This window comes from Phaethon aethereus, assembly GCF_964289735.1.
Source record: "Phaethon aethereus genome assembly, chromosome: 1".
NCBI classification, from domain to species: domain Eukaryota; kingdom Metazoa; phylum Chordata; class Aves; order Phaethontiformes; family Phaethontidae; genus Phaethon; species Phaethon aethereus.
This window is the reverse complement of record NC_138575.1, coordinates 211,867,005-211,889,925: the sequence shown is the minus strand read 5'-3', so window position 1 is coordinate 211,889,925 and position 22,921 is coordinate 211,867,005.

Sequence of the window (22,921 nt, the reverse complement as noted above, 5' to 3'; positions counted from 1 at the left end):
TTTATACAGTGAAAGTCAGTCTGCAGTCTGCATTACTGCTGGGGTTCATCCATTCCTTCCATGGCATAATTCAGTCATTCTGAAAAGCTGTTGAATACATAAATCGTTGTTATAGATGAACAAATTCATTAACAGGTTTCCTCTGCTGCTTTCCATGTCCTGTCTCTTGGTCAAACGTCTTAACTAAATAGTTTCAGCAGTTGCATTCCAGGGCAACATGTTCTTGACTGACTTGGGTTTCAGCAAAATTAAATTGTGGGCTATTTCTTAACATACAGGAAGTGTTTACTCAGAAATTGCCCCCAACACAAAGAAATTATTAATAAAATGTAATTTAAATAATTGCAGCTTGTAACACTTTTAATGAAACAGGATTTGTAAAATTCTTGGTGTAGGTACAGTATGTTGCTGCTTCCCTCCAATAGCTCATATAGCTGTGAAAGATTAGTGTAGATATTTCTTTAGGGTAATGCAGCAATTCTTCACTAGAAAACAGCTCATTATACAGGTACATGAATAAATCGAGTGAATTCTAGAAAGACCATGTACTGCACACACAAGTATTATCAAGTACTTGTCTGCAAATAGTTCCTGTCCGTTGAATTTATGAACATCACTTGGTCTTCTCAAAGTAGACATGCTTCTGTAACAGTGATATATTCTTAATGTGCTCATGGTGTGTTTCAACCCCTGCTATTATCCCCATGTTTTCAAGAAGAAAAAAAATACGGAAATTTGTATTGCGATTGCAAAGAATTGAGGGGTTTGCCAATAAGCCATGAAATGGTTTGACAAGCCTAGAGGCACAGATAGAGGATGACTTGCATTGTTCATGAAGTGTATGTTGCAGGAAAGCAGGTGCAATTAGATTGATGTCTCTTCAAGAGTAGGAACATCTCAGTTTGAAAAACAAAGCCGCAAATGTAGCTGCATTTGTAAAGCTGGTATGACTTGCTGAGAATGTAATACTCTCTTAGCATCAGGCTGCAGTTTACATGGTGTGTGCTCCTGCTCAATTTTGGTGTGAGACATTTTTATCCATTATGCCATTAGTTCTGTTTGAGCCCCCAGCTCGTACACTTACGAAATGTACTTGTCAACTGTTTTCTGTAGTGAAAATTCTTGAATAAGCCTGAGACACCAATATCAAAACATTACTGGGACATATCAAAAGTGTCACAAGGGAGAACACTGTGAGAGCCTAGCAATTGCCATACAAAAAAAACCCAAACAAAACAATGTTTCTTGCCAAGCTTGTTGCCTCAGTAATATCTTGTTGGTAGTGAGTTTTACTAGTAAAATATGCATATATACAATGTATAGTACTTTTTCTGTTTTGATGTCATTGCCGTTTCATTTCACTGAATGCCTACTTATTAAAGCGCTGTTGGGAAGGTGCCAAGGATCACCCGTTCAGCCTTCTCTGTCCCAGATGTGATTTCTATACCTCAATATCTCCTCCCCTCCAAATTGAATAAGCCTAATCCATCTTCAAACAGATGCCCCTCTGTGAATATTGGTACTTCTGTGGCCTTTCTGGTTTTGTGCTGTCTCTTTTTCATAATGATAAGACCCGAAGGCAGATCTCAAGGTGAAATACCTCTTAGGGAGTAAGATTTTCATACTAACATCTCTCTTGTTAATCCAAACCATATTATTTTCTTTTTAATTACTTCTCTACACAGATGAGCCCTAATCTTCTAACCTGGAAGATAACCAGACATTCATAACCTAATCTAGGAATTAGTGTTCATATTATTTCATCCAATGTATAATTCTTTTTCTGCCATATGATAATTTTTATATTTCTGCTGCTGTGATTGCCAGGTCCGTGGTTCTGTTATAGCTTGCCCTCATATCTCTGCTTATCCGCTGTGTCTGTATTTCAATCCACATTCCTGTAGATGGCTCCACTACACGGTATTTTCCTTCAGAATCCTCTGTAAGGAGAGATTTCGTAGACTTAATAAAGTACTTTTGAGTATCAGTGGATTATAACTCTGAGGATTGAGACAGTCTTTGCTTTTTTTAAAGAAGCAACAAAGGAAATAAGCAACTTGTTAAAATGCAAATACATGCTTGTATCAGAAATCACTGATTTTGCCAGGGGTGTATGCGTCTGAGTAAAAGGGTGCTTGTTCTCTAAGTTTTGATCAGGTTGAAAATGTCACACACATTGACAGCCTTTTTGATAACTCTGGCATGGAAATAGCCTTAAAGTGACTGACAACATAATTCATGCTGCCAATACCACATTAAGTGGCCTTGTGCAAAAGGAAAAATTAGGCTATGTACTTTTCTTAAATATGTTAATTATTTTGCCTTTGTATTATGAACATCCTATTAAAAAAAAAGGCAACCCCCCCCCAAACCATAACTACTGGATGTGATTGCTGTCCTGAGCCAGTATCTTACAGCAGGGCAAAGGGCCAAAGGTGACACCAAGGAGCTGCAGCATCACTTCCCTCCCATGGGGCCAAATGGACAGCCCCATTAGAAGACCATTGCAAAGTTGCCTTCCTATAGGACCTTCCTATAGGACACAGCATATGAAGGCAACCAGGACGATGTTGCAATGCAGAGATTCATTACAGCACTGTGATTTCCAGGCAGTCAAGCTGTTTTCCGAAAGCTCACTGACCTCTTTGATCCTGAATTATCCCACAGGTTTCCTTAGCCTACAGTTACAGTGAAAGGCTGGAAGGAGTCAAAGGCTTCTCACTGCCACCATTTTCCTGAAGTCAGAAAGTTGTGTGCTCCATCTCTCAAGCAGGCTCTCTCCCTCTGCATGTCCCACAGTCAAATTAAATTTTGGTCCACAGAATTTTTTTCTCCCCTTTTCTAAATCCTCCAGTGTAGTCTGAAGTAGTGTTATCCTTGATGTATGGGGACCCTGTCCAGTCAGAAACGCCGACTGGGTGCAGCACCGTGAGGAAATGCATGCCACTGCAGTGCTGGTTACTGGGGAGGCAGCAGCCTGTTGTCTTTGCAAGCCATGCAGGTGGCAAACTTTGAGAAAATGACATAAAAATTGTTGCCATTGGCTCAATATAAATTCCATTGCAAAGAGAAATGTGGGCTGGACAGGTCAAATGGTTAAGAACACAGCTTTACTCCTCATCAAGCTCCTGCTTGAAAAAGCTAAATGGATAGTATAGTGTATCCTTATAGCTGATAATAGTTGTAGTCATGGGAGAGAGTTGAAGGTGCCCTAGACCAGTTCTGCTAAGTTTCGTTTAAAAAGGTAGCGTCCTTAATAATGGAGAAAAACAGCTATTTAAAACCAGTAGTGAAAGTACATCTGTGCTTTTTTGGTATTTTTCTGAGCTATTCACTGAGTAATAATGGACATTTCTTAGGTTTTCAAGGAGAGAGCTACATCTTCAGGTTCATTCTCTGATGGTTTACCATCATTTACCATGCAGTAAAACTGTGCTTTTTGCCTGTTTGCGTCTCTGTTCCTCTCAATACAGCAAACTGTGATTGAGCCTTAGAAATTTAGGCTACTGCCCATTATCCATGGCTTTTAGCCTGTGTTTCATAAACCTGACATTTAACATCTCCATTATCAGAAGGGCCATTCAGTTAGTAAATTAGCTGCATCATCCAAATGATGGGCAGATGGGGAGGAAATGAAATTAAATTCATTTCTTTATGTAATAATGAAAAGCAATAATTGCAAATATGTAGTATTACGCAAAGGCCATAAGTAATCTTTACCAGTGTTAAGAGTGCACTTGAACTGTATTATGGAAAGAGATTGGAGCCCTCAGAACTGTAGCATTCTTCTGTCATAGGAATACCTGAATCGCTATTATTTAACAATGCAACGAGCCCATACTGCCGCTCTTCAGGAGGTGACAAAGATGTTTAGGAGTGAAAGCAGTTCTCTTTAAAGCACTGTATCGGAAAAGATTGTCTTGTAAATTTTACCTGTTGCAAGCAGGCTGGTTTGTAAAAGATGTATGTTTTGGTGTTTAAAAAGAAGTTTATAAAATAATGTATATAATGGTTTCAAATTACCAGGCTTTTGTAGATATTTGATGCCAATCAGGTTGCTTTAATTTTTGTTTGTTTGTTTGTTTGTTTGATATAATTCTGAAGAGTCATCAAAGTCGGTTTAAACTTTTAAGGTAACAGAAAAAAAAAACAAAGTTTTAGATTTGAAAACTTTTTAATCATTTCAAAATGTACTGTAACTTTCCTTTGGGTTCAGCTCTTTTTGTTTAACTTTTTTCTGGTTTTAAGAAGATGTTTTTTATTGAATTTTTTTAAATGAATGTGTTTTGCACAAAAAACTAGAGATATGATTTTTATGCCATTTCAAGTAGATATTAAGAGATGTCATTTCTCCAATGACAACAAATTCAACCTTATGCAAAAGGGAAGGTTTATCACTTCGAGTGGGTGTAGTCCTTCATCTAAAAACTAATTGTTCCTTCATATTTGCTGTTGGCAGTATCGTCTTGTGTTCTTTTGCTATAAAAACAAAACAACAACAAAAAAAAGTGTACAGGTTTGTAACTGCCAAAATTTGCTAAAGTTGATGGTTAAAACAAGTTTTCCAAGTAAACAAAAAGAAAAGCCCAGCTGTGTTGACTATTTCTTAATTTTTCTCCTACTTTCAAAGGAGGGAACAAGATAATACACATCAGTTCTGCAAGGAAGGTAGTGTTTCATTGCCTCTCTGTGTACAGGATTGCAGAAAATGCTACTTTTTTTGACTCTTCAAATTAATTTCATTATTACATGGCAATTCCTCCATAGGGGCCACTACCCGCACTGCAGAGCTCTCTTGCCAAGAGTTGCTTAACTGGTGTGTGTACGCCAAGGCAGTTGCCTAACTAAATCCACATCGTCAAATGATGCAAAAGGCATCATTGCATCATGTAGCCATCTAGACAGTGAGCTCCATTTGAGACAATTTCAGGGGACAATCCAGCTGTTCTGTGTCAGCTGCTTCGCAGGGGTGTGAGGGGTGGGTGCATAAAGCAGCAGCCTGCTCTGCAGCGTGGCAGGACAGATTTGCCTCCTGCCATGGGCATCTCCATCTGCCAGCATCATGGCACTGGCAGCTGGGACCAGCTGGGACAAATTCAGTTGACAAGTCTTGGGTGTGTAAGCACTGCCCCAAAAAAGAGCTGTCATTGTACTGGCACGATACGCAGTCTGCTCAGGGCCTTGCATACAGGAATACCCTATTTACTTCTTCAACACATCTGTTCAACTCCACAGCCCAAGCTACCCCAGCTGGGCTGGGCCGAGGCACAGCTAAACCAGCTGCAATGGAGAAAGAAGGGGAGATGTTCCTTCCAGAGCTTTTTGATCTCCCTGCCATGACGCAGTCAGGAGCACGCCTCATGCTACTGGGGAGGAGAGATGCTGCCTGCAGCATGGTATCCTGTTAAGACATTTAAGACTTGGAGCAGTATTTGTACTAAGTCCACCAGCTGGGGCACAAATACCCTTTCTCAACACTCTTGAAACAGAAGTTTATGCTATGGAAAGGCAAAATATCAAGTCAACATTAGAAGTCTCTCTTTCCCTCAAGAAGTTTTTTTCCTAGAATGGATGAGTCCCCTACTTAAGCCAGTTTCCTACTTATTTTTCTATTTGTATATTCCCTGCTTGTAGAGGAGCTCTTCTTCTTTTCCACCTTTCCCAACAGATGTTGACACAATCTCAGGGGAATATTCATGGCAGCAGAAGCAGCATGGTCATTGAGCAAAGCCTACTGGTATAGTGAGATAGTGCAGAGCAATATATGAGGAATTGAAACTAGTCTGGAGAACATTTAAGACTGAATGACTTAAAATGCTTGCCTCTGTTTAATGTCCAGAGCTAGAGATAGGGAATGGCATCAGTATTTCTTTTAGCAAGGAAAAGATGAGAATCAAGATGGCAAACAAACAGGTCAAACTGCACGTAAATACCCTGTCAAACTGGAAGCATGATCACAGGCTGTCTCTTTAACTTGGGCCAAAATTAAGGTATTTCTTCCTTCCATGTATTGTAGTAACAGGTTGTGTAAATTTGCAGTATGTCCAGTCCAAGATGGTGGAAACCACCTTCCCCCATTAACACTTAGTGCAGCCAGTGAATGAAAAGTCTAACAGCAACAGAAGCCATTATAGCCTAAAATCAAGGAGGTAATATCTAATGAGAAACAAATGAAAAGGAGCAGACGCTAAAACCACAGCTCCAGTGATTTCACTGGACCTGGAGTTTTTTCACACAGTAGCTTTTCCTTTATTTCCACAGAAATATCTGTAACGCAAAACAATGTGGAAATCAGAGTCAGGTCTGTGGTATTTCCAGCCCTTCAAAAACACCAGTGGGGCTGCCGCACTATAGCAGGGGTCAGCCAGCTGGATGTGAAGAGGAGAGAGTCCTTCCTACCCACAAACTTACTGAGCATCTCCATTTTCAGATCAAAGACCTTTTCCTGCTGGTAACATCCTTCCTGCTTCCACTTTTCACCCTGCCTGCCCCCAAATCTTATCATGCAATGGAAGAAAAAATCAGTGCAATGGCTGTGACTTTCTCTCAAGTTCAGAGAGAGCAATTTAGAAACCCCCTACCTCTTCTCAGCCAGCAGTCATATGCCATAAGGAAGAAAGTCTTTTCCAAAAGGCAGGTCAGCCTGCTGGAGGAAGGGCTCCTGGCTGCAGAGAGAAACATGCCTGGTTTTGTAGGAGAGGAGGCAAGGAAAATGTAACAGAAGGTGAATGTAGAGTTCTTCCTCTCTTATTCTGATATATGTTCTCCCTAGCCATACCAAGGATCTTTCTATACACATATTTAGCTCATATCCCCAGTTAAACTTGCTTTTCTAAGCTTCGAGAGACTACTTAACTTCCTTCCTTCCAGCACAAGAAAGCCTCGTGCCCCTGGTTCTGGAGTAGAGAAGTCATCTGGTAGGGCTCCTTACAGGACCCAATGAGCCAGACGCATGGAGATGTGGTGACCATCCCTGGCAGGGAAGAGCCCCCAGTGTCCCTAAGGCCACTGCCATGTTGCTTATAGGTGAGGTATGACCAGAGACAATCAAATGGAAGCCAGCTAAAGGAGTCTGAATTCACAGGCATGTGAATGGCAAGTCCACTGCCAGTTTGATATGAGTTTTAACTTCCAGCATCTTTGGAATAACTTTCCACAACACACCTAACCTGAGCTCCCACCTGACCGACGGCCAGCCACAGGCACCTCCCGCGGGCGATGTACTCCAGTAGAAGCTGGGGGTATATCCACCACACAACTGCTCTGAAGCTCTTGCCTAGTGAAGAAAGAAGGTACAAAGAACCAGCTGCACAGAAGCTAATTCCAGCTGTCCCACTTGGCTGGTTCTTGGCTTGCTCAGACGTGTCATGAATCACTCTCAAGGGAAAAATGCTGCTGTAAACTGGCCAAGCAGAGAAAGCAGCTGCCTGCCACAACCTACTGAGTAGTTACGTGGGAGAGTTTGCAAGGCCATTTGTATGGCAAACAAAAAAGAGAAACTGTGAAGAGAAACTTAATTTCCAAGTCACTTTAAGGAATTTATTTGATTTAAAATAACATAGGAAATTAAATGCATTAATTACTGTTAACACAATGTTATAGGGTGATCATATCCTTAAAAAACAACATGTGAAGATTCAAGCAGCACAAGTAATTCAGCCTCAATACACATAAAAGGTGATCTGCTGACTTCAAGTCCATTAGGTCACTCCTGTTGTCTTTAGTAATTTCACAGGGTCCTCCTGAGAATGGGATATTTGTGACCCAGCAGCTGAGGTGTTACTGCCACCTAAAGAGAAGCAGGAAGGATTTCTCCTGAGAATTGTTTCTTAGGAAAACTTAAATATGCTACTTCAAGCTAGGGGTGAATTGACATGTTGCAAGGAGACGATATGTCTGCCATTCTTTATCCAACTTTGAGCAAAGCAGGATTAACAATTTCTGTGCATCTTGTGGTCAAAGATTAATACCCAGAGTACTGGGGCTGCTGCCTGCAGGGCTTCCAGGGCAAAACTGCGTGCCTTGTGTTTCCTTCCCAGCAAAGACTGAAATGCAGTCATGGGGGGAGGATTCCTGTAATCTACGCTCAGATATCTACAGAGGCAGTGCCTCCACCTGAGCCCGTCATCCTTGGCTTCTTTATATTCAGTGAAGGGATCTAGGATGCAAAGTCATCTAACCTACTGTTAACGTCTGCTTTAGAAGGACAGAAGCTGAGAAGAGCTTATTTGTCTTCAGTGACCATTAAGGATTCCAGATGATAATCTCAGCCATGAAATTCTATTTGGATCCTATGGATTCCACCTCCAATGCATGATTTGCTATCAGGAATTGTTGTTTCATGTAACTGTTTTAAGTATATTGACTCATACAAGAGAGAGATTAGCAAACTGGAGAGAGGTCAGAAGAGAGCCATTAAGAGGGTCAGGGGCTGGAATATATGTCATATGGGGAGAATATAAGGGACCCAACTTACTTTGTTCTGTAATTCTATCTATTTCTGTGAGGTTTGTCCTAAGAAATAAAATGTGTTTTCTATTCTAATGAAATTCCTCCTTTGCCATGTATAAATATTATTTGCCTTTCATGAATTATTGTAAACATAAATCTTATTTAGTAGGTCCTCAGGAAAGATTACTGTGTATTATCTCTGATTACTGTTCAGTTTTAATAGTGCTAATTAATGCAAACCTTGAAACCATGTTTGTCTATGACAAAAAAAGTTATTTCTCAAGCAAGAAGACAATACTTTGATTAAGGCCTTAATTTCGAAGTTTTGCTAACAGATGCTGCCCTATTATGTGTTGTTGAATGCATCCGCACATATCCTGGTGTAACCAGCAATACTTGAGCTGTACACCAGTTGTCATGGTTTAGCCCCAGCTGGCGACTAAGCCCCACGCAGCCGCTCACTCACTGCCCCACGGTGGGACGGGGGAGAGAATCGGAAGAGTAAAAGTGAGGAAACCCATGGTCTGAGATAAAGACAGTTTAATGGGTAAAGCAAAAGCCGCGCATGCAAGCAAAGCAAAACAAGGAATTTGTTTCACCACTCCCCATGGGCAGGCAGGGGTTCAGCCATCTCGAGGGAAGCAGGGCTGCATCATGTGTAATGGTTTCTTGGGAAGACAGACGCCATCATACACAGAAGACATCCCTCCACCCCTTCCTTCTTCTTTGTCCCAGCTTTATATACTGAGCACGACGTTATATGGTAGGGAATATCTCTTTGGCCAGCCTGGGTCAGCTGTCCTGGCTGTGTCCCCTCCCAGCTTCCCGTGCACCCCCAGCCTGCTCGCTGCAGGCCAGCAGAGAAGCTGGACTGTCCTTGACTACTTAGCAACAACTCAAAACATCAGCACCTTATCAAAATTTTCTCATCCCAAATCCAAAACATAGCCTCACGCTAGCTTCTATGAAAAAAATTAACTCTACCCTGGCTGAAACCAGGACGGACACCAGTGCACGTGGGGAGGCAGGGAGACCTGCTTAGCACTCAGGGTTAGTCAGGCTGACCAGAAACCCACTTTTTCCTCGCTCGCTCTCTTAAAAACATGGAAGTGTTTAGGAATGTTGTTCTCTCCACTGGCCTACAGTTGTGAACCAGGTAGTATGGGTTCCTGGACGAATATTTACTACATAAATCTCATTTTTCCAGAGCAGGAAAAGAGCTGGATTTCCTCCACCTGTGAGTAAAGGGTCTACACAAACCTAAACTAGTGTAACTGCAAGAAATAGGATGCTTATGTACTCACAGACCTGATGCTAACTATTCAAATAAGAAGCAGTGGAGATCGTGGAGCAAGAAGTCCTAAGTCAGCATAATAGGTCCTAAGCTGAGAATAGTCTAGGTCAAAGAACAGAATGTCTGGAGGCAGCCAAGAAAGCATACCTTTTTTACAGGAAAAGCTACTGGCCATACTCTTATCATTTCCATAATTATCTCCTATTAGCTAAAATGGGTCACTTCTGGTATGGCAAGAGGATGTGAGCTTACCCTGTCCTCCCAGAGATGCAGGATTTCTTCAGAACATAGCAAAGCCGGAGCTAGAGGTACCAGAAGGACAGCAGTGCTGCAAGATCATAGGAAAATACAACACTGTAACACTGCTAAGTGCTGGGCTTTCTCTGTGCCGTACAGCCCTCTCATTTCAGAAAATTACATTGTTTTTTCCTAGGCCAGAGGTAAGGCTAGATTAATTCCTATTATTATTATTATTATTATTATTATTAATGAAAATGGAGCCATTTAATGAAAAAATGACTTGTGAGGAATAGCAAACAAGTTCAGGAGAACATAATCATTCACCTTTAAAAGTACTTGAAGGTCTGGTCACCTGGAGTGGTGGATACTGCAGTTTGGTCACCCTCTTCAAAAACAGTTCACCGCTGCACTGCAGCCGCTGTCCCCTGTCAGGTTATTCCCTCGGGCTGCACATAGCTACATGTGAGGCAGTGCTCCCCAGATGAGCATCCAGAGAACATGGAGACCTGCGTTGCACCTGCATTGGTGATACTAAAGAGGCTGTCATATTCAAAGTAGTCTTTACTTAGGGAATTTTATTCAATTTAATACATTGCTAGTTAACAACTTCTGATGATTGATTTGGGTAGCAAGGTAAAAAATAAGACAAAAACATAGAAAATTGAATAAAAACCTAGGGAAACACCTCTTTCACAAGCTGCAGTGACCCTCAGGGCTGTCCCTGCACTCATATGGGTGGCCCACGGCTACAGTTCCTCAAGGGTGTCCATACCCCAGCATGAATTACCCACAGCTGCAGTCCCCTCAGAGGTGCCTTCTCTGGCATGGAGCACCTCTTTCCAAGAGCATTTCCATCCATGTCTCCAACCATATCTCCTTCCACATGTTTTCTCATGTGTCTCTTCCCATGCATCTTAACCATTGCAGCTGACACTTTTCCTTAAATATATTTGAGCATGAGTTTTGGGCACAACAACAGGAAATTTGTTTGGTCTGTGGTAAACAGAAAGACAGTCAATGTAGTCAAAACTGATCCCTTCTATTATTAAAAAAATACTCATTCATATAGAGAGAAAATGAAAAGTCTGTGAGATATAAAATTCCTTTTAGTGCCAAGCAGATTCTGGAGAAACCCCCAGACTGTGTTTGCCTTGTGAACACCACTGCAGGACGCCTGCCTGGCTCGGACAAGGTGTACAGCTGAGCAGCGGTGCTGAACTTTAGAAATCTGGAATAGTTTGGGTTGGAAGGGATCTTTTAAGGTCATCTAGTGCAACCTCCCCGCAGTGAGCAGGGACATCTTCAACTAGACCAGCTTGCTCAGAGCCCCGTCCTACCTGACCTGGAATGTCTCCAAGGATGGGGCATCTACCACCTTCTCTGGGCAACCCGTGCCAGTGCCTCACCACTCTCAGTGGGATAAATTTCTTCCTTCGATCTAGTCGAAATCTGCCCTCTTTCAGTTTAAAACCATTACCCCTTGTCCTATTGCAACAGGCCCTGCTAAAAAGTCTGTCCTCATCTTTCTTCTAAGCCCCCTTTAAGTACTGGAAGGCTGCAATAAGGTCTCCCTGGAGCCGTCTCTTCTCCAGGCTGAAAAACCCCTACTATCTCAGCCTGGCCTCACGGGAGAGGTGTTCCAGCCCTTAGATCATTTTGGTGGCCTCCTCTGGCCCCTTTGCTAGTAACAATTGAGGAAGAGGGGCAGTGATTTTTGAGCACTAATTCATCACTTGCATTATTTCTTTATAATTTGACCACCACTTTTTTATTTCTTAAATCATACTTTTAATCCAGGAATGTTTCATTATTGTGGGGGGTTGACCCAGGCTGGATGTCAGGAGCCCACCAACGCGGCTCTGTCACTGCCCTGCTCAGCTGGACGGGGGAGAGAAAGTGTAACGAAAGGCTCGTGGGTCGAGATAAGGGCAGGGAGAGATCACTCACCAGTGACTGTCACGGGCAAAACAGGCTCGATTTGGGGGAAAAAAATTAATTTAATTTATTGCCAATCAAATCAGAGCAGGGTAATGAGAAATAAAAACAGCTCTTAAAAGCCCTTCTCCCACCCCTCCCTTCTTCCCGGGCTCAACTTCACTCCCCATTTCTCTCCCTCCTCCCCCCGAGCGGCGCAGGGGGACGGGGAATGGGGGTTGTGGTCAGTTCATCACACCTGGTCTCTGCCGCTCCTTCCTCCTCAGGGGGAGGACTCCTCATCCTCTGCCCTGCTCCAGCCTGGGGTCCCTCCCACGGCAGACAGTCCTCCACGGACTTCTCCAGCGTGAGTCCTTCCCACAGGCTGCAGTTCTTCACGAGCTGCTCCAGCCTGGGTCCCCCACGGGTGCCGTCCTTCAGGAACAGGCTGCTCCAGCCTGGCCCCCGCGGGGTCCCAGGTCCTGCCAGCAAACCTGCTCCAGCCGGGGCTCCTCTCTCTCCCCATGGGGCCACAGGCCCTGCCAGGAGCCGGCCCCAGCGCGGGCTGCCCACGGGGTCACGGCCTCCTTCGGGCATCCCCCTGCTCCGGCGTGGGGCCCTCCCCGGGTGCGGGTGCAGATCTGCTCCCCCGTGGAGCTCCATGGCCGCAGGGGCACAGCCGGCCTCCCCGGGGGCTTCCCCAGGGGCTGCCGGGGACCCTCTGCTCCGGCGCCTGGAGCCCTCCTGCCCCTCCTGCTCTGGGCTGGGGGCTGCAGGGCTGCTCCTCTCACATCTTCTCACTCCTCTCTCCAGCTGCAATTGCAGAGTTTTTTCCCCTTCTTCAGTCCATTCACCGGAGGCACTACCACTGTCCCTGATGGGCTCGGCCTTGGCCAGCGGTGGGTCCATCTTGTAGCCGGCTGCATTGGCTCTGTCAGACATGGGGGAAGCTTCTAGCAGCTTCTCACAGAAGCCGTCCCTGCAGCCCCTCCACTACCAAAACCTTGCCACGCAAATGCAATACAATTACATTGACTGCCGTATTGAAAGCATAAGACTTCACCGATATTACTCCAAAACATTTTCTGAGGGGATTTAGCATTTGCAAAGGGATTACTCATCATGCACTCTGTAGGAAGAAAGAAATTCTCCTCCAAATTGCCCAGGAAGGTGTGTTTTCTTTTTCTTTTTTTTTTTCCCCCCAGTCTCTTGTTTGCTCTGGTTTCTTGTGCCAGAGATGTTTTTGACATTAGATCACTGCTTTGACGTGGTTTCTTCACAGGAGACTAATTTTAGAGGGCAGTGGAGTTTATCATGCAAAGGAGAATTATTCATTGCTTACAGGAACTAAGCAAAAGAGAAAAACTTCAAATTGTCAAAATCACTCACTAGAAACTCTGACTACAAACGTTTTAGATAACAAAAATGCCTCTGGCATGTTCCTATACACAGATAGATGAGGAAGGATCATGGCTACACTCTTGGCAGCACAGAAGACAACAGTGTAGGGGCTTTCAGATATGTCCACAAATTACAATATGTGTTGCAGTGATATGACAGTGACATCTTGAGATATGTTATAGGGAAAGCTGTTGTGTCGGGTGTTCCTGCTGCATCCCACAGAACTATTGTGCTTACTGCTGTGTAAGCACTCACAAAGGCACTGCCACAGTCTAATGGGACTCAACAGCAGAAGCCAGTTACTGAGTTTTGGATAGGACTGAATCATTAGGTGCGTATGTTTCACTGACTTTCAGGGTTATGACCTCTTGAAAAACTCAACATTAACATGGGTTTTCAGAATTTGGAAGAGGATCAGCTACCCATTTAACATGTATGCATTGATAAGCACTTGAAGGCTTGTGGATAAACAATGCAGAGTTACCCATCCTGGTTCCATGATCGTCCTGAGAAATCTGACAAAATCCAAGCTGTGTATTTTAAGTTATGGCTCTATAATTGGCTGTAACCAAGTCAGCACATCTCAGCTGACCTTTTAACTGTCTTCCAGCACACTGTCAACACTTCTTTCCAGTTGTGAAATAATGCACAATAATTTAAAACTCATACAAAAATGTAGTCGAGTACCTAGTATGTGATAGGCAACACTAAAATAATATACTTCGACTTACTCATCTCGAACTTATTGAGTCCAAATAATTTCTCCCATGAAATGCTGTTCTGTTGGTTAGTTGCTTCAGTGGCAATCAAAATCATACTTCTCCCTGCTGATTTAGGGCCCTTCTGAATTCCCCCCCACATCATAGAATCATATCAAAGGCTGAAGATGGAGAAACTGTACTCCTACAACTTCTTTCCTTATTTGCCAGGAAAGCTGCAAATCATTGAGCTGTCATATTTTCCTGCTCTCCTACCTGGAGCACTGAGCAACCTGACAGGCAAACGGCAAGTCTCCTCTAGCTAGGGAAGCAGCAAGGTAGAAGCTGTCAGTTCTGTCCAACTCCATGCTTACTTGGGTCTTTTTGTTGTTGCTGTCTCAATATTCTTGTTTCTTTTTTCCTGAAAGGCTGGACCTTGCATCAGTCCTGACTTGAATTGTTGTCCTTTTTCTAACCTTTGCTTTCCTGTCTGGATGAATAAGCAGAAGAATATATAAACAAAGAAGTAGGATAAGATGAAGGGAAGGAATAGCCCAGGGAAACACCACTGAGGCTCTGTGTAAAAAGGCAGTTGTAACTAAAATAAGGTTCAAGGAGAAAACAATAGTCAAGTTGAAAGAGCTGTTTTCTCTGCAGTATTTTGGCTGGTTGGAGATTCTGGTCATGACCTGGGTGAGTCATAGCAGTGGGGGCTACTATGTATGAACCACGGTACTGATGCTGGCATTGATGTGGGCCCAATGCACAAATCCAAGGCGGCTCACCAGCCAGCTGCCTGCATATGCCCTTTCCTTCACATCCCGATGCCTGGTTGCCTCCTGTGTGTCCTCCACCAGCACAGCTATGCCCCTAACAAACAGCCTCTGCACCACCACCTATTGCTATGTCGTGGCTGTTGCTCACACCAAGTGGGTTCTTCTTGTATTCAGACTGGGCTCGTGGTGTCAATTATAGCATGGCTTTCTCTCAGGCCAGGATCCCAGGACACCTACTTTTGTCCTACAGACTATTTTCAAAGCTAAGCTACTTTGATGGTCTAGGCACAGAGAGGAGCAAATTTCCTGGGAGCCAACACTCTGGACATGATAAGATGGTGCTGTCAGGAGCCAGCGTGCCTGGGGTGGCTGTGGTAAGTGGAGGCATTCCTCCTCCCTGTGCTCTTTCTGCCTGAGGAGAACACGTGGTTTGTTATTCCAGACATATATGTTGCATCACTTCCTAAAGCACAGCATGGCGATGCCTCTGTCCTGCGAATAAAGTGCGAGCAAAAGCTAGAGAACTCTGCAGTGGGGCTGACTATGAAATAGCTGCCAGACATACAGTCTCTTTTCATCATTGGCCCTCTCCCAATTCCTGACTGTAACATAAAAACTTTACTCCTCAAAGAAGTTGGTTTAGTTTTTTTTTATTTTCTCTGAAAGCAGATGCAGTGGGTTTACCCAGGCTGGACACCAGGAGCCCACCAACGCCGCTCTGTCACTGCCCTGCTCAGCTGGACGGGGGAGAGAAAGTGTAACGAAAGGCTCGTGGGTCGAGATAAGGGCAGGGAGAGATCACTCACCAGTTACTGTCACGGGCAAAACAGGCTTGACTCAGGGAAATTAATTTATTGCCAATCAAATCAGAGCAGGGTAATGAGAAATAAAAACAGCTTTTAAAAGCCCTTCCTCCACCCCTCCCTTCTTCCCGGGCTCAACTTCACTCCCCATTTCTCTCCCTCCTCCCCCCGAGCGGCGCAGGAGGACGGGAAATGGGGGTTGTGGTCAGTTCATCACACCTGGTCTCTGCCGCTCCTTCCTCCGCAGGGGGAGGACTCCTCACCCTCTGCCCTGCTCCAGCCTGGGGTCCCTCCCACGGCAGACAGTCCTCCACAGACTTCTCCAGCGTGAGTCCTTCCCACGGGCTGCAGTTCTTCACGAGCTGCTCCAGCCCGGGTCCCCCACGGGTGCCATCCTTCAGGAACAGGCTGCTCCAGCCTGGGTGCCCTGCACTGGCTCTATTGGACATGGGGGAAGCTTCTAGCAGGCTCTCACAGAAGCTATCCCTGTAGCTCCTCCACTACCAAAACCTTGCCACGCAAGCCCAATGTAGCTCGTTAGCGTAGCTAAAACACCCTCCTGTGTCCACAGAAACTACCCTGTACCAAAGCACAATGTGAGCAGTAAATAGGCAGCATTTGACAATGCCTAATTAGTGAATGAGGCTGGAATCCAACTGGACATCACATCTCAGAAGGGAAGCATGGTAGAAACATTTGTGCATGGCCATGACAGAAATGCATGAAATTTGTTGCCAGAGCAACATGGACTTCATAGCCATATCGGTAGTGATTTCCTAAAAACCTACTAACATTTTGCGTGCTTGGGCTTTGGTTTTTCACTCAATTAAAATGGACAGTCTGTGAGATCCCTTACTACTGATCATTTTCCTTATTTCGCTTTTTGGATTTCCAGAGTTTTGCGATGAAAAAGATACCAATATTCAGGGGCGGGGGGGGGGAAGATTTATGTGAAACAGCAAATATAATGTAATCTTTATTGGAAGGAGGAATTTCTGATAAGTAGTCAAATACTACTGAGAGGAATAGAAATTCTGCTGACAGATGCTGATCACAAAGAAAACCTCATGTATTATCCTGACATGTCATTTTGGTGCTCTTACCATCTTTAATCATTGTCAAGGAAGAACAAGAATCCAAAGTAACTGAACAGCTGCTTGGTACCATTTTTCTTAGTATGGAAAGGAAATCTTTGCTTTTACTCTAACTCCCTGGATAAATACTTTCTTTCATGGGTTTTATTTCATTCTAATCCTCCTGGTGTATATGTGAAAGCAGTTGTGTGTATAAATACACAGAGCAGCTGTAGCCATATTGGATAATAGGCCTGTAATTACTTCCCTGATTTAAAGCCTAATAGTTTATTCCACAAGTGTTGTGATGCATTTTTATTAATATTGTAATAATTTTACTGCCCTTTTGCTAAATTACATACCATTGTTTCCCAAAATAAATGGAGTACTTACAGTATAAGGGATAATTAGAATTTAGCTCAGTATGGAAATACTTAACTCTCAGTGAATCCAATCAATCTCTTTACAACAGGAATTTAGGAATTTGGTTACACTAAGAGTCTGTGGCTAAGCTGGGGACAGATTCCACTGCTGACAAATTCATTACTGTTCATCACTGTACCCTCAAAAAAAAAATCAAGTTTTGAGTTTTTTCTTTCCACCTGCAAAAAAAAAAAAACACACCACTATTGTTTTAAAATTCAATATGCTAGGGGAAAAAAAAAAGACTGAATTAAAGGAATAAGACTTGAATCCCTTTAGGGACTGTATTGCCTGGGGCTTTGCCTAGGCATGTAAGACTGTAGAAAAAGCTGTAATAACTCAGGTAAAAGGTCCATCTGAACTCAGAAACTTTGTGAGGACTTGGAGCACCTGTGGAAACCCCAGTGCAGGGATGTATACGCCACTTCTGAAGTCCACACAAGGCTAATACACAGTGATCTTTGGCTGCTGTAGCTAGAGCATAGGTGTCTCCAAAAAGACATAACCTGTGTCTAGCATCTGCAAAAGAGTGATAATTCTTGGGGACAGGGAGGTGTGGTGTGGGGGGAGAGGAGAAACCCTTGGCTGCAATAAACGGGTGCCCAGGGAAGGGCAACAACAGGATGAGCATGTATCATACAATCATCAAGGCTGGAAAAGACCTTTAAGATCACCAAGTCCAACCATCACCCTGACACCACTATGCCCACTAAACCATGTCCCGAAGTGTCATGTCTACACGTTTTTTGAACACGTCCAGTGATGGTGACTCCACCATCTCCCTGGGCAGCCTGTTCCAATGCTTGAACACTCTTTCAGTGAAGAATTTTTCCTAATATCCAAGTATGTCATTTCCCACTAGTAGTCTCAGCCTTCAACTATGTCCATCTCAGGAGATCTCATTAGCTGGATGTGGTTTGTGCATTTGGTAACCCTCAATAGGGTTATAGCTATTTGCTTGTATTACGTATACAGAAGCAACACTGGTGTATGAATGCTGGTGTCACTTCGTGTTGTCTCTGCTTTATCCTTCTGGGTTAAATTCTTCTATCACAGGAACATTCAAACACTGCAAGTTTTGAAAACTTTAGATTTGGCTTCTTGGCATAATATAAACAAAACACGAAGAGGAACATGAATTAACACTGAAGTTCCTTTGTGCCACTTCATTGAAAGCATGCAAACTGAATCACGGGGTAAAACTACTCAATTAATTGGGGTTTTAAAACAACCTAGGTTTCTTGAAGTGATTTCTCATGGTCCTAGATACGGTCAATAAGTGAAATTTTACTTTCTGTAAAGGTGAACATATTTACTGGTGGGATAGGATTGTCCCATTGTGAACTGGTATCAGAATTTCCTAGAATTTCCCCAGGAGTTCTAACAGTTACAAGTTTGCTGCACTTCTGATAAGCTTATTTCTTTAGTTAAAAATAATACCAGGGAAACTGAAGGCAGCAGCTGTGATGCTAAATTTCAGAGGTAGTTCCACATAACTACAAACAAGTAAGACTGACCACTGCACTAAGCAAATAACTGGAAACTATGATGGAGAGTAGAATTAGAGGCGAGTTAACATTGATTTGGTTGATAGAAGTAATCTCTCACAAATCTACCTGAATTCTTTGGAGAAGTCAATGAGGATGTTGTAATGGGTGTCTGGTCAACGTGGCATGCCTAGGGTCTTTAAAAAGCTTTCAGTATTGTCCTGCAAGAAAAAATCACCAGACATTTTTAAACTAAATACATTTCTAAAAGAAATTAAGCTGATGTGCAAAGACAGATCCTTCTGGGGGAAAACCTGGTTAAACCATCAGAAATATAAGTTGAGAAAACGTCATGGGTTTTAATATCACAGAGAGGTTACGAAAATAATTTCAGAAGTATCTGTGCTAGAATCTTGTCAGTTCGATATATTCAGAAATTATTCACAAACATGACATGCCAAAGTGTGCAAATAATAAAAAATTATTCAGGATAATCAAAATTAAAGCTGACTGCAAACAGTTGCAGAAGGTTATCATAATTCTGGGTAACTGCATAATAAAAAAATGAAATTATATGTTGATAAATGCCAGGTACTGCACATTACAAAAAATAGCTCTAACTATGTGTCCAGCAGGTTCTAAATGATGTATTTTTATTCAGAAAATAAATCTAGGAGTCATTGTGAGCAGCCATTGTGAAAATGAGGTTTCCTCTGAAAACATCAACTTAGTGTTTAGAAGTTCTTCAAAAGCAATTCTTGTTAGGAATTATTAGGGAAGCAATTGAAAATACGGGTAAAAATATACTTCTATCTAAACCCATAAAACACCCTTATCTTCAATTTTGTGTATTTTTCTGGTCTTGCATCTCACATAGGACATAGCTGAACTGCAGAAGGTTCAGAAAAGGATGACAATAGCAGTATTCTACCATATAGGAAGATAATGTATCTTAATAATCTTAATAATAAGTATATTAAGATATTTCATCTTATAAAGAAATAGCAAAATGTTTTATGATAAAGACCTATAAGCACTTGAAACATTGAACATTTGTACAGAGAACATGCTTAGGAGACAATCATTCACTGCACTTCCTAATATAGAATTAGAGGGACCCAATTAAATTGTTAAGAAATGATTTTGAGATAAACTGGAGGTAGTGATTTTTTTACACATAATTAACTTATGAAACTTTTTGCTTAAATAGTTATGGAGTCCAGGACATAAATGGAGCTTAAAACAGGAACAGAATCGTATTAAGTTTTAAAAGCAAGTGTTTCATAGATCCCTGTATGGCTATTAAATGAAATTGTTTGAATGAGAAATCTGGTTCAGGTATTTCCTAGCTCCCTCCCGAGCTGTCGCCAGTAGTAAGGACCACTACATACTGGGAGTTATCCTATTTCTTATATTCTCTCTCTAAGCATCTTGTACTAGTTCACCATCGTAGACAGGACATATGGGTTGTTATTGTCATTGCGTTCTTATGTTCATAATTTCATCTGCGATGGAACACAAAAACCAGTGCTCCTTTATAACATGAGTTGGCAGTATTAACCTAATTTGTACCAATTTGTCTTCAAGAAGAACCTGCTTTTTAGTTTAGCGAAGTGACCTGACTTCAGGTAGCCTTCTGTCAGATGACATTTGTCTTGTACAAGATCAATTACATTCCCACAGTTGAAATCACAACTCTATTTTTGAAACATGCCTTTTGAATTTGTAGCTGATACACAGTGTTCAACTAAGTGTTTCAAGATTTTGAATAACTGTCTTGCTGATCAGGTCTGATCTGAATATCAGGCACTGTAAAACTGATTGTATTGATGTTTGTTTACCTTAACTTCCGTTGCTGACTTCATCTGCCAGCACGGTCTTGGGAAAGGTTCATCTGAAGTTCAGACTTTCTGTACAGTTCCTGGGTTTGACTGACCTGGGTGACATGCTCCCAGAACAAGTTATAGATTTCACTGATTAGATGGATTCAAGTGCAGCTGTCAGAGCTGCCAGAGCTGCTGAAACATCAGACCGTTGAGGGGGTTTGATGCAAGCTATGTGCTTAGTATTTTTCAGTACTAAGTTCAGTTTTGAAAACAAGTATTTTTTCACTGAAGCTGATTTTGGACCCATGCACCTCTCATTAGGATTCTCCACTGCCCAAGACTGCTGAGAATATGCCTTTTAACAAAATCTATTTCCACAGTTTCACTCTCTTCAGTTTTCTGTACCCTGGATCTTACTGGCATGGCATGGGTCTACAATGCCTTCTGTGAAGCACAGAGATGGTTCCCTCAGTCTGATGAAAACCACATTTTCCTGCCACATGTTTAAATGAAATAGTAGTTTTCTCTATACCAACAGGCTGAAATAATGTTAGCTAGGTTACAAACAGCCTCATGTTAGCATCTCTGAGTCTCTCCAGCTTGTCTGATACAATATACCATCGATGAGCAGGATTGAAGAGGCCATGTCATGCACCTGATGAAGAACATATTCAGCAGAGTTCTTCCCTTTGGTCACCAGCCAGTTGTTCTCAAACAACAGATTGGTTCAGTTTCCTAAACGGGGTCTGTAATCAAAATTTTCTGTAAACAAAGGCTCATGGCTTAACATTGGATGACCGGTTTCAAGTACATAAATAGCAAGTCTTTAGAGGTGGGATTCATCTCATCTAAATTACCTTCAGTTTAAATACTTTACAGGTGTATGTTGACATCTGAACTAGACACTGTCAAATTCCCTCTTAATTCAGAAGAGAGAAATGAGAACTTTTAGGACACAAAACATCTGACATTTTAGACAGCTTCATTTAGGTCAGATGAACTGCACCCACAAATTCATATATCATTGCCTCTTCCTGTATTTATTTATTTATTTATTTATTTATTTTATTCTGTTAGTGTGGGCCAATTTATGCTAGACTGAATTTTGTGAGATTTTTTCCTTCCTCCCCAGTCTCCCATACTACTATAGCTCCAGAGTTTCACCTCCAGGTTTATCTCCTATGAATCAGTGAACTGAATCATTAATGTGACCAAGCTTATCACCTGATGGACCTTCTGGTTCACATGACTACAGCAGAGAACAAGAGAGCCAGAGAAAGCTTCATTAAAGTATGTAGAGCTACCTCTGGAATATTTTAAATCCATTTCACATCCATTCCTTAAATTTTCCAGAAAGCCTGTTTTTTCCCTTATGAGTCATGCAGAAGTATGCATGATATTCTGTGGCAAAGTAAAACAATTAGCACAGGATGTGTGTGCAGGGAAGGAAACACTTTAATTGTTCTGCACATCACACTAAAATATTATTTTCTGCATGGGTCATGTAACGCTTTGGGCTTTGCTCTGGTTTATAGACTCTGAAAAACTACAATTCAGAGGCTGGGTGAAGACCTTTGGTCCCCATCCAACTACACAAGGTAAGAGACACAAAAAGAACATCCAGCATATGATGGGTCAAATCCATTCTGTTTGTTTTCTTCTCAAAAACAGTATAGCAAAGTCATGAAGGGAGGAAATGAAGAAAAGAGACAATCAGGAGGCTCTAGAGAATTAGCAATAACAGCTGATTGAACCTGTTCCAGCTCTCTCTTGAGGCAGAGAGTAGAGTACTTGAGCACTTGTGCAAAGAGAAGGGATCTCTTTTTGAAAGAAGAAAGGAAGCATCAGGCTGCGGAACTAGCAGCAGATGCACAGGAAGGTGGGTCTGAACCACTCAGCAGAGGAGGTCTGACTTGCTGGAGCTCTGATTATTCAGGGAAAAAAGAATCAGATGCAGCTTACTGGAACCTGTTACAGGACTGCAACCACTTTTGTTGAAGACAAAAAACCTGTGAAGCATCAAGAGAATGTCCCTGGCAATATAATTAGGTATTCAACAGCTCTTTTTTTTTTACTCCAATTTCAACAAATAAAACTCAATTTATATGATCCCAGGTGCTAACAGGTCCCAGGTCGTCCTGTCTTTGATGGTGAACATGTGCCCAGCCGACATGATTCATCAACTACTTGGCAGGAAACAGAGGTTCTCACACACAATAGATTTGACAGAAAAAATATAGCACAAACATAACTTTCTGTTCCTGGGACTCAAGGCTCAACAGTGTCTACGGTCCTGAAGAGTGTCATTGATGATGATCTGCTATCCCTGGACAGCCCAAGGCGACTAACTCCGTGGATCCTTATCCTACACGATAGATTCGATGAAAACATTGCATATAATAATATTTGTATATAGTAAATTGCAAAGCAGGATCCTTATCTTGAACATGGCCTGGATGTGGTATCTATACACATTCATATACATATAAATATGCATGTACATCTGGATTTGGAATAGCATACACCTTTAGAGAA